Genomic DNA, 11607 nt, shown 5'->3' with positions numbered 1-11607 from the left:
AGAAGTGCCATATTAGAGATTGGGGTGTCTTAATGCCTGAGTTGAGTATAAACCTTGATTCTTTTTTTTTATTATGATATGTTAGTCACCATACAGTACATCATTAGTTTTTGATGTAGTGTTCCATGATTCATTGTTTGCATATAACACGCAGTGTTCCGTGCAATACGTGCCCTCCTTAATACCCATCACTGGGCTCGCCCATCCCCCAACCCCCTCTCCCCTCTAAAACCCTCAGTTTCCCAGAGTCCATAGGCTTTCATGGTTCATTTCCCCTTCTGTTTACCCCCCTTCATTTTTCCCTTCCTTCTCCTACCGATCTCCCTGCTATTCCTTATGTTCCACAAATGAGTGAAACCATATGATAATTGTCTTTCTCTGCTTGACTTATTTCACTTAGCATAATCTCCTCCAGTCCCATCTATGTTGCTGCAAATGTTGTGAAATCGTTCTTTCTGATGGCTGAGTAATATTCCATTGTATATATGGACCACATCTTCTCAATCCAGTCATCTGTTGAAGGGCATCTCGGCTCCTTCCACAATTTAGCTATTGGGGACAATGCTACTATGAACATTGGGGTGCATATGGCCCTTCTCTTCACTATGTCTGTATCTTTGGGGTAAATACCCAATAGTGCAATTGCTGGGTCATAGGGTAGCTCTATTTTTAACCTTGATTTTTAAGCAGAGGAGCAGCAAAAGGACACAGCATGACTGGGCTTTATCACCTGGCTGGACTCCCAATAGGGAGGGTGTTGGTGCCACAGGGTGAGTACCTTGTCAGCCTAAAGGCCATACCTCTGGCTACTGATATGTAGGTGGCAAAGGACTAAAACTGTGGATGCAGAATACCCTCTTTCCCCATCTTCTATGGAGAGTCTTCCAGATGGGTGTGGTGCTTGCTCTTCACAAGGAGATATGTCTCCATTTGGCTATTGGCATGTGTTGTGAGCTAATTTAGGTTCCCTGAGCATACCTGAAAATCTCAGTAGTTAAGCCCCTCATTACTGTGTTTGAGACTTTTTATTTTGTGATGTGGATACAGTAAGCAGGAGGAATAAAACATTGCTCAGATAGTATTTCTACTCAAAAGCTTTTTCAAAGGAGGCCATGAATTATAATGCAAGAGGCCATTGCACTCACTGCACGGTGATCTGGTTGTGAAAGCAAAGTCTTTCTTTGATAGCTGGAGAACAACTAATTCTAAAGATCAAAATACTTGTTATCATAATAAGAAACCCAAATGTATGCCTGTGTATGTATTCTTTCCCAAAATATGCCACCTCAAAGTTCAAAAGCTAAAATGAAACGGGGATTGTGATATCATTCCTAGCCATTCTGGGCAGCCAGGTGAATTTTTTTAAAGCCTCCAAACTTTTCCCTCACTGCTGCTCTGTTATCTCTTTTTGAGGTAACTCTTCAGGTTTCTCTTTCTCTTTCTAGTGCCTGGAGTTTCTGGCAGTATAGAGAGAAACAATTGACTACAGCAGGGGTTGGCAAACTGAGGCCTATGGGTCCTCTAGCCCCTGGCCTGTTTTTGTACTGCCTGCAAGCTAAGAATGGTTTTCATACTTTGAAACAATTGTAAAAAAGCAAAAAAAACAAAGACTATTTGATAGAGACCATGAAGTGCCCTGCAATGCCTAAAATATGCACTAATCTGGCTTTTTTTTGGGGGGGGGGGCGAGGAGAAGACAGAGCGCGGACTTGGGGGCGGGAAGGCAAGGGGTTGGGCGGTATGAACTCCTAGAATAAGGGGAAGGGGGTGTGTTTTCCGGGATTCGGGACTAAGAAGGTGGGGGGTATTTAGGGGCGGGCAGATGGCTGGGAGCTCGGGGGAGCCGAAGGAGGGGCGCGTGAAGGGTGAGCTCTGGGTTAGGGTTCCCAGAGGTCGTGGAATCATGCAAACGGGAGAAAAAGACTGAGCTCAGGGATACCCGGGGACGCGCGCGGGCAGCGGCCGCTTCTCAAGACACTGAGGGGGAGGAAGAGCCATTAATCTGACTTTTGATAGAAAAATTTGCCAACCCCTTCACTACAGAGTGAAATTCAAATGCCTTCACCTGCCATTCCTGCTTTCTTTCATAGCTTCCTCTCACCTCTTCTTACTACTTCCCTTGCACATCTCGGCTTCTATAGTTGCATCAGATGTCTGTCAGTTCCTGCAAGGCTGAATTTAGGTGGCACGCCCCCGCCCTAGTACCTCTGTATCTTTTCATGTGCTCTTCCCTCTTTCTGGAGTGTTCTCTATTCCATCCTACATCTTTTTTTGATCTGTACTACCCGCTTTATAATTTATTTATTTATTTATTTAATTTTATTTTTTATTTAATTTTATTTATTTTTTAAAGATTTTATTTATTTATTTGACAGAGAGAGAGACTGCCAGCGAGAGAGGGAACACAAGCAGGGCGAGTGGGAGAGGAAGAAGCAGGCTCCTAGCGGAGCCCGATGTGGGACTTGATCCGGGATCACGCCCTGAGTGGAAGGCAGACACTTAATGACTGAGCCACCCAGGCGCCCCTATAATTTATTTATTTTGTCTTCACTTCTCTGAAAATGGCAATGTACACAATACGGTATCTAATGAATATTGCCTACTAATTAAATTAATCTTATTAAATAAATAATATCTAGCCAAAGAGAAAATTACAGATACTAGATGGAAAACTAGTGAAAAATTTGTGGTTCCTGTTGTTATTGGTCATGCTGCTGTTGTTGACAGCTCTCTTCTCACCCTGCCTAGGTTATTTACTATCAGCATGAATAATGTAATGTTTATTTTTTGATCTTTCTTTTCTCATTTGTGTTTTATTGATAAAATTGTTTCAAGGCGTAGAAAAAAATGAAGCTCAGGATTTTAAAGATTAGTCACCCAGTGCTTTAAGCAGTGGTGAAGAAGGAAGATAACATTTTAAGAGAGAAAAAGCAACTTGTAACAGCAAGTGATTTTGCAGGGAAGTTATATGCATCAGATAGTGTGTTTGTTAAGGAAAAGAATTAAGATTATTAGCCACACTCAGCCATTTTAAAGCCTTGGGTCTTACTGGGGCTACATTGAAGAACCTGTCATGATCACCCTTGTAGTATACATAATGATAACGGGAATTGAATGCATTTAGATACAGATTTGAATAATCACAAGTTTGTTTTCAAATCTAAAGGGAGGAAGTGAAAATGGGTTTGTTTGGCAGCCTCCCAGCTATGGGAATTAGAGGTTCTAATGAAACTAAGATAATTGGTATATGTGTTAAGTTACAATAAAGATGTGGTAATTTAGCACTGATCCTAAAAATATGATAAAATATTCTATTGTGAAATCTTGACAGGAGAGGGAAAAGGGAGTAGGGAATGAAGCATACCTAGTACCATAAGGTAAACAACACAGAAGTTCTTTTTTTCTTGAAAGATGTCATTCATTTATTTGAGAGAGAGAGAGAGAGAGTGCGTATGTGAGCATGAGTGTGTGTGTGGGGGGGGGGGGCAGAGGGAGAGGGAGAAGCCATCTCCCTGCTGAGTAGGGAGCCCGACTTGGGGCTCTATCCCAGGACCATGAGCTGCGCCGAAGGCAGACACTTAACTGACTGAGCCATCCAGGTGCCCCAACAATACAAAAATTCTTAAATGATGGTTTAGAAATAATAAAATAAAAAAAGGTAACTTGTTCTTTCCCATTTTTAATTTTTAGGTTTGGAGCATGCTTGTAATTTTAAGCTGTTCAAAAGCAGTTTTTGAACATTGCCTGCTTTCCCATGACCTTTAAGGAATCTGTGATTAAAACTCCACCTCCATATTTTCCCATTTTAGAGCTACCCAGCACTGCTGTTCTTTAATCAATATAATGCCTTCATTTCTTATTCTGACTTGACCTGAATTTTTTTTTTTTTTTTGGTGATACTTTTCTCCTAGAAAAACCTGTTTCAATCTTTGGCATCAAACTCACTCCTTCTGTGGGCAAGTAAAATAGTGACAAAGTGTCAGATCCCATTCACTTTAATTCCCTTGAGAATGCAGCTGTCTCATTTATCTGTTCATCATCCTTCTGTTAGGAAGTAATTGCTACTGTCATTTTTATTAAGATTCACTTTTCGTTGTCATTTACAGAACATTCAAATGGATATGTCACCAGCCTTTTGAGATGTGAGGTCAACAAGTTATTATGTGGCTGACACTGTATATTTTATTTTATTTACCTGATCTGGGAAACTTTTAATCTCACTTAGAGAATGAGAAAAAGCCTTAAAAAGGCCTTGTAGAACTCATTTTACTCAATATTTTGGTTCATACATTCACCAAATTGATATTATCTAATTCAAAAGGACATGATTCAAGTGGACATGATTATGTCCACTTTTCTAGTTTAAGTCCAATGGACCATTATTGGGTACTAATCTTATTTATTTTTGCTCTAAGTAATTTCTTGTGTTTTGAAACCTCAGACTTTGCATTTAAATGTGATTCTAAAGTTCCTAGTGGAACTTGGAGAAGAAAATTTCAAACATTAGCTATCAAATCTAACTACCTATCTACCTTTGGTAACTATTATTGTTCACAGTATCAGCATTAGACTTGGTGTGACTGGTGATACTGCTCTTTCTTTTACACAACCTTTCAATGGTGTGTAGATCACAGTCAGCGAGCTTGTCAGCACACAGGCCCATGGCCGTGGTATGGTGTAGACCATTAATCCTTCCCTCCCTAGTCACTCTCTTTTAGCCAGCTGATTTAGAGCAGTCATCATGACCCAAGGTCAGCCAGTGTAGGTAATAACCTTTGCATCGCATTGGCAGGAGGAGATGAGTTTGGAACATCAGATTATATCTTAGTAATTGTCATTAGAAAACATGGGTGATCCTTGCAATTAAAAATGGAGGGCAATGGAATATTAGTCAGCCAGAACAAAGGATGAAATCTTGCCATTTGCTATAATCTGCATGGACCTAGAGGGTATTATGCAGTGAAATGAGTCAGACATAGAAAGACAAATACTGTATGATTTCATTTATATGTGGAATCTAAAAAACTAGCAAATAAGCAAAACAAGCAAAAAGCAGAAACAGTCCATAAATACAGAGAACAAACTAATGGTTGCCAGGGGAGTAGGGGTAGAGGGATGAGCAAAATGGGTGAAGGGAAGTGGGAGATACAGGCTTCCAGTTACGGAATGAGTAAGTCACAGGGATAAAGGTACAGCATAAGGAATATTAATGGTGTTGTAATAATGTGTGGTGACAGCTGTACTTGTAGTGAACATAGTATATAGACTTGTCGAATCACTATGCTGTACACCTAAAACTAATGTAACATTGTGTGTCAACTCTACTTCAATTGAAAAAAATGGAGGATGAGATGAAAACGATGCAAAGAGGGAAACTACATGGTAGGGCTGGGGCCATGAGGATTTATGGAGAACTGAAATTATAATCTAACACATTTTCCCAGAGATGGAATATGAGACCATATGACCTTTGGGTATGACTGAAAGGTCAAATCCCTGAGTTGTCTCCATGTTTGACTATAGTTCAATTCTGATTTCAGTTTATATAGCTTTATAATCCTATCTTCCCAGACATTCCCCTTCCCCCGAGTTAACTTGAGTTCCTTATGGTCAAAAGAATTAATGAGAAACAAATGAACTTACTGTCATTCAGACCTTCCTCCCTGAGCAGGGTATCAGTACTCTCCATCTTACACTCCTGCTCTGTGCATGCAGTCAGTGTGCGCTGTGCACATTGACCTGACAGGCAGCTATTATCCATTCAGGGAATGTCATGCTCCTACTGCTTTCCCTTGGACAGCTGGGAATTGTAGAACTGCCAAAATTTAAACATGGCCCAGCTCTCCTTAAATGTGCCTATGTGAGGAACATGTGGTATCTTTGCACTTTATAGGTGATCTAAGAATTTCTGGATTGAATTGAGTTGTATGTGTATTTCATACTTAGTTTTTCTTGTGCGAGGAAAATACTACTAGCTGATTATGCTTTTGGGGTAATTGAGGGGCAAAGGTCCTACTCTGTCTCCATCTTGACCTTAAACTTTACTTTTATACCTTGCTTGCTTGAAAGGTATAAGCCCATATAGCGCAAAACACTTGGAATTGTTTGGAGAAAGGTGTCTTCTACTAAGCTACGCTCTAGGATATTGACTTGCTGTTCCTTCCTGTCTCCTCACATTCCCTGGCTCTTCCTCAGGGCTGGTGCTGTGATATTATTATGTAATAAAGGTGTATACATTTTGTCTTTGTCTCTGTTCCTGGCACAGAGCTCCTAAAGCCCTTGTAATTCCCTAAAAGATAGGAGTATCTTTTTGTGCTAATGAGATGACTGATGGTTTCAATTTCCTGGATAGCTGCAGGATGGAGGCTGGTCACCAAAATGACCGAAGTATGTTTAGAGGGTTGGAACTTTCAGTTCTACCTCTTGACCTCTGGGGAGGGGAAAGGGGTTGGTGATTGAGTTCATCACCAATGGTCAGTGATTTAATCAAGCATGCCTAAGTAATGGAACCTCCTTAAAAACCCTAAACAACAGGGTTCAGAGAGAGTCCAGATTGGTAAACACATCCACAGGCCAGGGAGGTGGCCCATCCCAACTTCCTGGGCACAGAAGTTTCTGTGCTCTATACCTTTCTGGACCTTGTCCAATGTACTTCTTCATCTGCCTGTTTATTTTTATCCTTTATAGTTTCTTTCCTAATAAATTGGTAAATGTAAGTAAATGTTTCTCTGACTTTTGTGAGCCATTCTAGCAATTTATCATAACTGAGGGGTGATTATGGGAACCCCCTATTTGGTAGCCAAGTTGGACAGAAGTGTGGGTACCCTGGGGACCCATTAGTTGCAGCTCGCATCTGAAGTGAGGGCAGTCTTGTGGGACTGAGCCCTTAAACCTGTAGAGTTGGACGCTTACTCCAGGTAGTTAGTGTTAGAGTTGAATTAAATTATAGAATACCTGCTTGGTGTTCAGAGATTTGGAAAATTGGTTGATTCCCCAACCCCCAATTTGATGTCAGAAATGATGTGACTAGAGAAATAGTTTTCCTTTAATAGTAAATATTTATAATATATAATTATAAAATATTTATAATATACTATTTATAATAATAAATATAATATATATTCTGGGCACATGGCAGATAATACTGAACATGAGTAGTAAATCAGGTTTGATTATGTAATGAGAAATTTCATTAAATATAGTTTCACTCAATCTTGTGAGCTTCCTTTTTTTTTTTTTAATTTAGAGGTAACCCATTTTCTAGGTACATTTATTTCGTGGAGAGAGGCACCTTGTAAATATGTATGGGGATATAAATGATGCCCTTAAGTAAACATTGTACTTTATCTCATTTAATCCTTCTAAGAATACTACAGGTATGTATTTTATGGATGAAGAAATTGAGGCTTACACTCATTAATGGACATTGCCCAAGGTCCGCTAAGAGACAGATCTGAACCCATTGATCTGATTTATTTCAAAACCTGTTATCTTCCCAACTTGACATGAAGATAATTGGAATACAAATGAATTATCCTAGTATTAGTTTGAAGTGACTTTAAAACTTCCATTTAGTTTTTTTTTTCTTTTTTTGGTAAAATTGATAAAAAATTTAAAAACTCATCTTTAGCTGCAGCATTTCATTTCTTTTAAAAAAAAAACCTTCTGAACTTGGAGGGTTTGGCTGAGTAACAGCGGTTTCTGAGGGCATAACTTATTGTGTTTCCTTATCAGGTGGTAGGAAGGATTTTTTCTTTTGCCTTGGCTCAAAGTAATTGCATATCTATCTGTTTATCTGAGCAATTAATCAGAGACCTAAGTAATCAAAGCAGCAGCCAGAATTCCCATGTTGGACTTCCATGCTACATTCAACCGTTCTCAGCACTTCAAATGATTTCTTACCCAAGCAGTGCAAAACCACATGAATCATATGACCAAGTACTAGCTATAGTAGGGGATGATTTACCCATCCCAAAGAATGCATTTCAGATGACTTTGCAGGAAATATAAAGAAAAATGATTACAGTAAAGATATTTTTCTGAAAAGCATTCAATAGTTTATATTCCTAGAATGACACGACTGTGGGCTTTACATTTGTAGTCTAAACATTATGTTTTACAGAAGCCACGGGTGTAATATTCAATTAATTTAATAAAAAAGAAAGCTTCTGTGAAACATCTTTGTTTAAAAATGTGCATTTTTACACAGCTCAGCATCTACATAATGGCCATTTTCCTTAGTTGTCTGTGAATGGGTAGGAATAAAAGGACAGACCTGTGGTTTCCACTAACCAAGTTTCAAGAAACAGAACTGCCTCTGACCGAAATGTTGAATGGCAGGTTTATGTTGAATGAGAAGCTGTTTCTATAGGATTCAAAATCAATTACAACATTAACCAGTAATGAAAATTTCAGTTACTGGTGAGCTGCCTAAAGCATCTCTCAAAACCAAATTGACTGAGGCTCAAGGAACTTGAATTTTGGAAGCTGGGTGCAAGGCTTGCAAGGCTTCCATAAGGCTTCTTCTTATAGGTATATGGTGTTAGGTCTGCACAATGTTTTATAAATTAAAATTGTCAGTGGGAGGATATCACATAAAAATCAGGAATTTTGCTTTCTCTTGAAAAAAAAAAAAGTGGCAACACAGGGCCTTTCTGTTGAGGTGTCTGCTTTCCAGTTTTCCTCATTCCCTTCCACATAAAGTGTGCAGATTCTACTCCACAGCTGACTCAAGTCATTTAACACTACCTGTGTAGTCCCGCAGACATTGGAGTTTCAACCCATATTCTAAGGCCTGCTTCCTGGTAGTTCCCAGCACACTTGGCCATACATGACTTTTGTCTTTTGAGACACTTTCTCAGTGTTCCAGAGATGATGATTATTACATTTGCAGTTTGGCCCTATTATTATTTTTATTTAAATTCAATTAGCCAACATATAGAACATCTTTAGTTTCAGATGTAGAGTTCAGTGATTCATCAGTTGCATATAACACCCAGGGCTCATCACATCATGTGCCCTCTTTAATGCCCATCACCAATTACCCCATCCTCCCACCCACCTTTCCTCCAGCAACCCTCAGTTTAGAAACTGTCTTTCAACTAACATCTTCTTTTAGGAAGATAGAAATGTTTCTAAATGTATGTGTGAAAGCATAAGGAAAGTGCCATATATTTAACTCTAAGAAAGAACACTATAAAAACAGTCTTTCAACTAACATCTTTCAGGAAGATAGAAACGTTGTCAAATGTATGTGTGAAAGCATAAGGAAAGTGGCAATTTGGCCCTATTATTAAGATCTCAGAGACGTTTTGAAATCATACAGACCTTAAAAGAAAAAAGTCATTGGCATGAAGAAAATAGAAAATAGAAAACAGTGACATTAAAATTATGAAATTTGGTAGCATTATTTGTTGTGAGGTATTTATGTGTTAAGAGAGGTTTAGAACAAACCATAACAAAATGAGGAGAATCCAAGACCATCTCAGTTATACAAAGAAATTAGCTCCTGTAAGGTTGGGAATGCAACAGGAAACTCTGTGCTTTAGCTTTGTCTTCCTTACCTTGCCACATGCTCCCCCTGCCAGTGAATAAGGCCAAAGAAAAACAGAATTCATCATGATGAGATTCTAAAGTGAAGGTACATCCTACTATAATTTAGCCTGTTAGAACTGGATATAGATGAGTGTAGAGTGGTCAGATTCAGCAAATAACAACACAGGATGCCTCATTAAATTTAAATTTCAAATAAACAACAAATACTTTTATATCATAAATATGTTCCACACAGTATTTAGGGTATATATTATGGTCTAAATATGCCCCCCCCCCCCGTAATTCAGTTGTTGAAATCCTAAAGCCCAATATGAGGTATTAGGATGTGGGGCCATTGGGAAGTGATTGGATCTTGAAGGTACAGCCCTCATGCATGGCATTAATGCCTTTATAAGAGAGGCTCCAGAGAGCTAACAAACCTGTGAGGTAGATACTACATTATTTCCTTTTTGTATAGGTAAGGAAGCTGAGTACCAAAAAGAAAATGAATTTGCCCAAATGATGGAAATGGCAGAGCCTGGGTTTGTATTTCAGTACCTACATACTAAGTAAGTAGAGTATTAGGTAAATCATAATTATTTATTGAATACTAAGTACTTTATAAATATGTCATGTAATTTTTACAGTAATCTCATGAAGTAGACATTATTACCAAAAATTTTAAAAAATCTGTATGTTCTTTATAGGGGTAGAAATTGTTAGAAGCACTTTTAGTAATACAAGCTCTTTACAAATCACTGCAGTGGTGAGAAACTCCGAGTATATTACTTTCAAGCACCAGAAATTACATCAAGTTTTATACTTTCAGAGAAAAGAAGACAGAGAGAAGCGGGAAAAGGAAAAGTTTTCAATTAGCAATAATGGCGCCTCGGATAAACCTCATTGGCTACGATAGTGCCCCTGCACAAAGCTTGGAAGTGGGAAAAAGAGAAAGAAACAAACAGAGCAAGTTCATTTATATGGTAAATGATTTGCAATTTGCATCAGGTACAAATTTATATTCTATCAGTATTTCCAACAGCAGTCATGTCTGTCTTACGATTCCATATTTTACAAAGCTCAAAGTCTGTATAACACAGCTATTATATAAATACACACACATATACATACTTATACATATTTATAAAGTTTTATGTATTTTATTATGTATTATATATGTATATATTCTGATACAAAGATAGCTCTGTGCAAATCTGAGAGTGCTCAATCTAGTTGGTCTTGATGCCAAGAAACCTGGGGAGGGGTGAACACCCATGAGAAAGAAAAGAATGGAGAGGTGAGACTAGCTCACTGATAATAATTCAGCTTGCCATTGAGCTTGAAAACCCAAAATGGTATTGTCAGTTTCTGGGCCGGAGACAATATACTCCACTGCCTCTGGATAAACAAAAACTTCATGTGGCCCCTAGAGTCTACTTTTATTAAAGTGTACTTATTTCTTGGGGGGCCTGAATGGTTCAGTCAGTTAAGCGTCTGCCTTTGGCTCAGGTCATGATCCCAAGGTCCTGGGATTAAGCCTGACATCTGGCTCCCCACTCAGTGAGGAGTCTGTTTCTCTCTCTCCTTCTCCCTCTACCCCTCCTCCCACCCTGCTCGTGCTCTCTCTGTCTCTTTCTCTCGAATAAATAAAGTTTTAAAAATCTTCAAAAAAGCTTACTTATTTCTTAAAGACAGAATCTTTTTTTTTTTTGCCTTTTGAATTAGTGTTTTTTTTTAATAATTTTTATTTTGTTATATTAGTCTCCATACAGTACATCCCCAGTTTTTGATGCAATGTTCCATGATTCATTATTTGCATATAACACCCAGTGCACCATGCAATATGTACCCTCCTTAATACCCATCACTGGCCTATCCCACCCCCCACCCCTCTCCCCCCTGAAGCCCTCAGCTTGTTTCCCAGAGTCCACAGTCTTTCATGGTTCATTCCCCCTTCTGTTTACCCCCCCTTCATTCTTCCCTTCCTTCTCCCACCGATCTTCCTATTTCTTATGTTCCATAAATGAGTGAAACCATATGATAATTGTCTTTCTCTGCTTGACTTATTTCACT

At 38.8% G+C, this 11607-nt stretch overlaps 1 non-coding gene across 1 annotated transcript; it reads right to left on the bottom strand.

Moving 5' to 3' along the window:
* Window positions 1–10320: 10320 nt before the first annotated feature.
* On the bottom strand, window positions 10321–10467 carry LOC121099986. Its single transcript, XR_005831711.1, has one exon. It is a non-coding gene; the product is annotated as a U4 spliceosomal RNA (small nuclear RNA).
* Window positions 10468–11607: the final 1140 nt, after the last annotated feature.

The sequence above is a fragment of the Ursus maritimus genome, unplaced genomic scaffold (genome assembly GCF_017311325.1).
Source record: "Ursus maritimus isolate PB19 unplaced genomic scaffold, ASM1731132v1 scaffold_1, whole genome shotgun sequence".
NCBI classification, from domain to species: Eukaryota; Metazoa; Chordata; class Mammalia; order Carnivora; family Ursidae; genus Ursus; species Ursus maritimus.
Note: the sequence above shows the minus strand (reverse complement) of the source record. Positions and strands in the feature narration are given on the sequence as shown.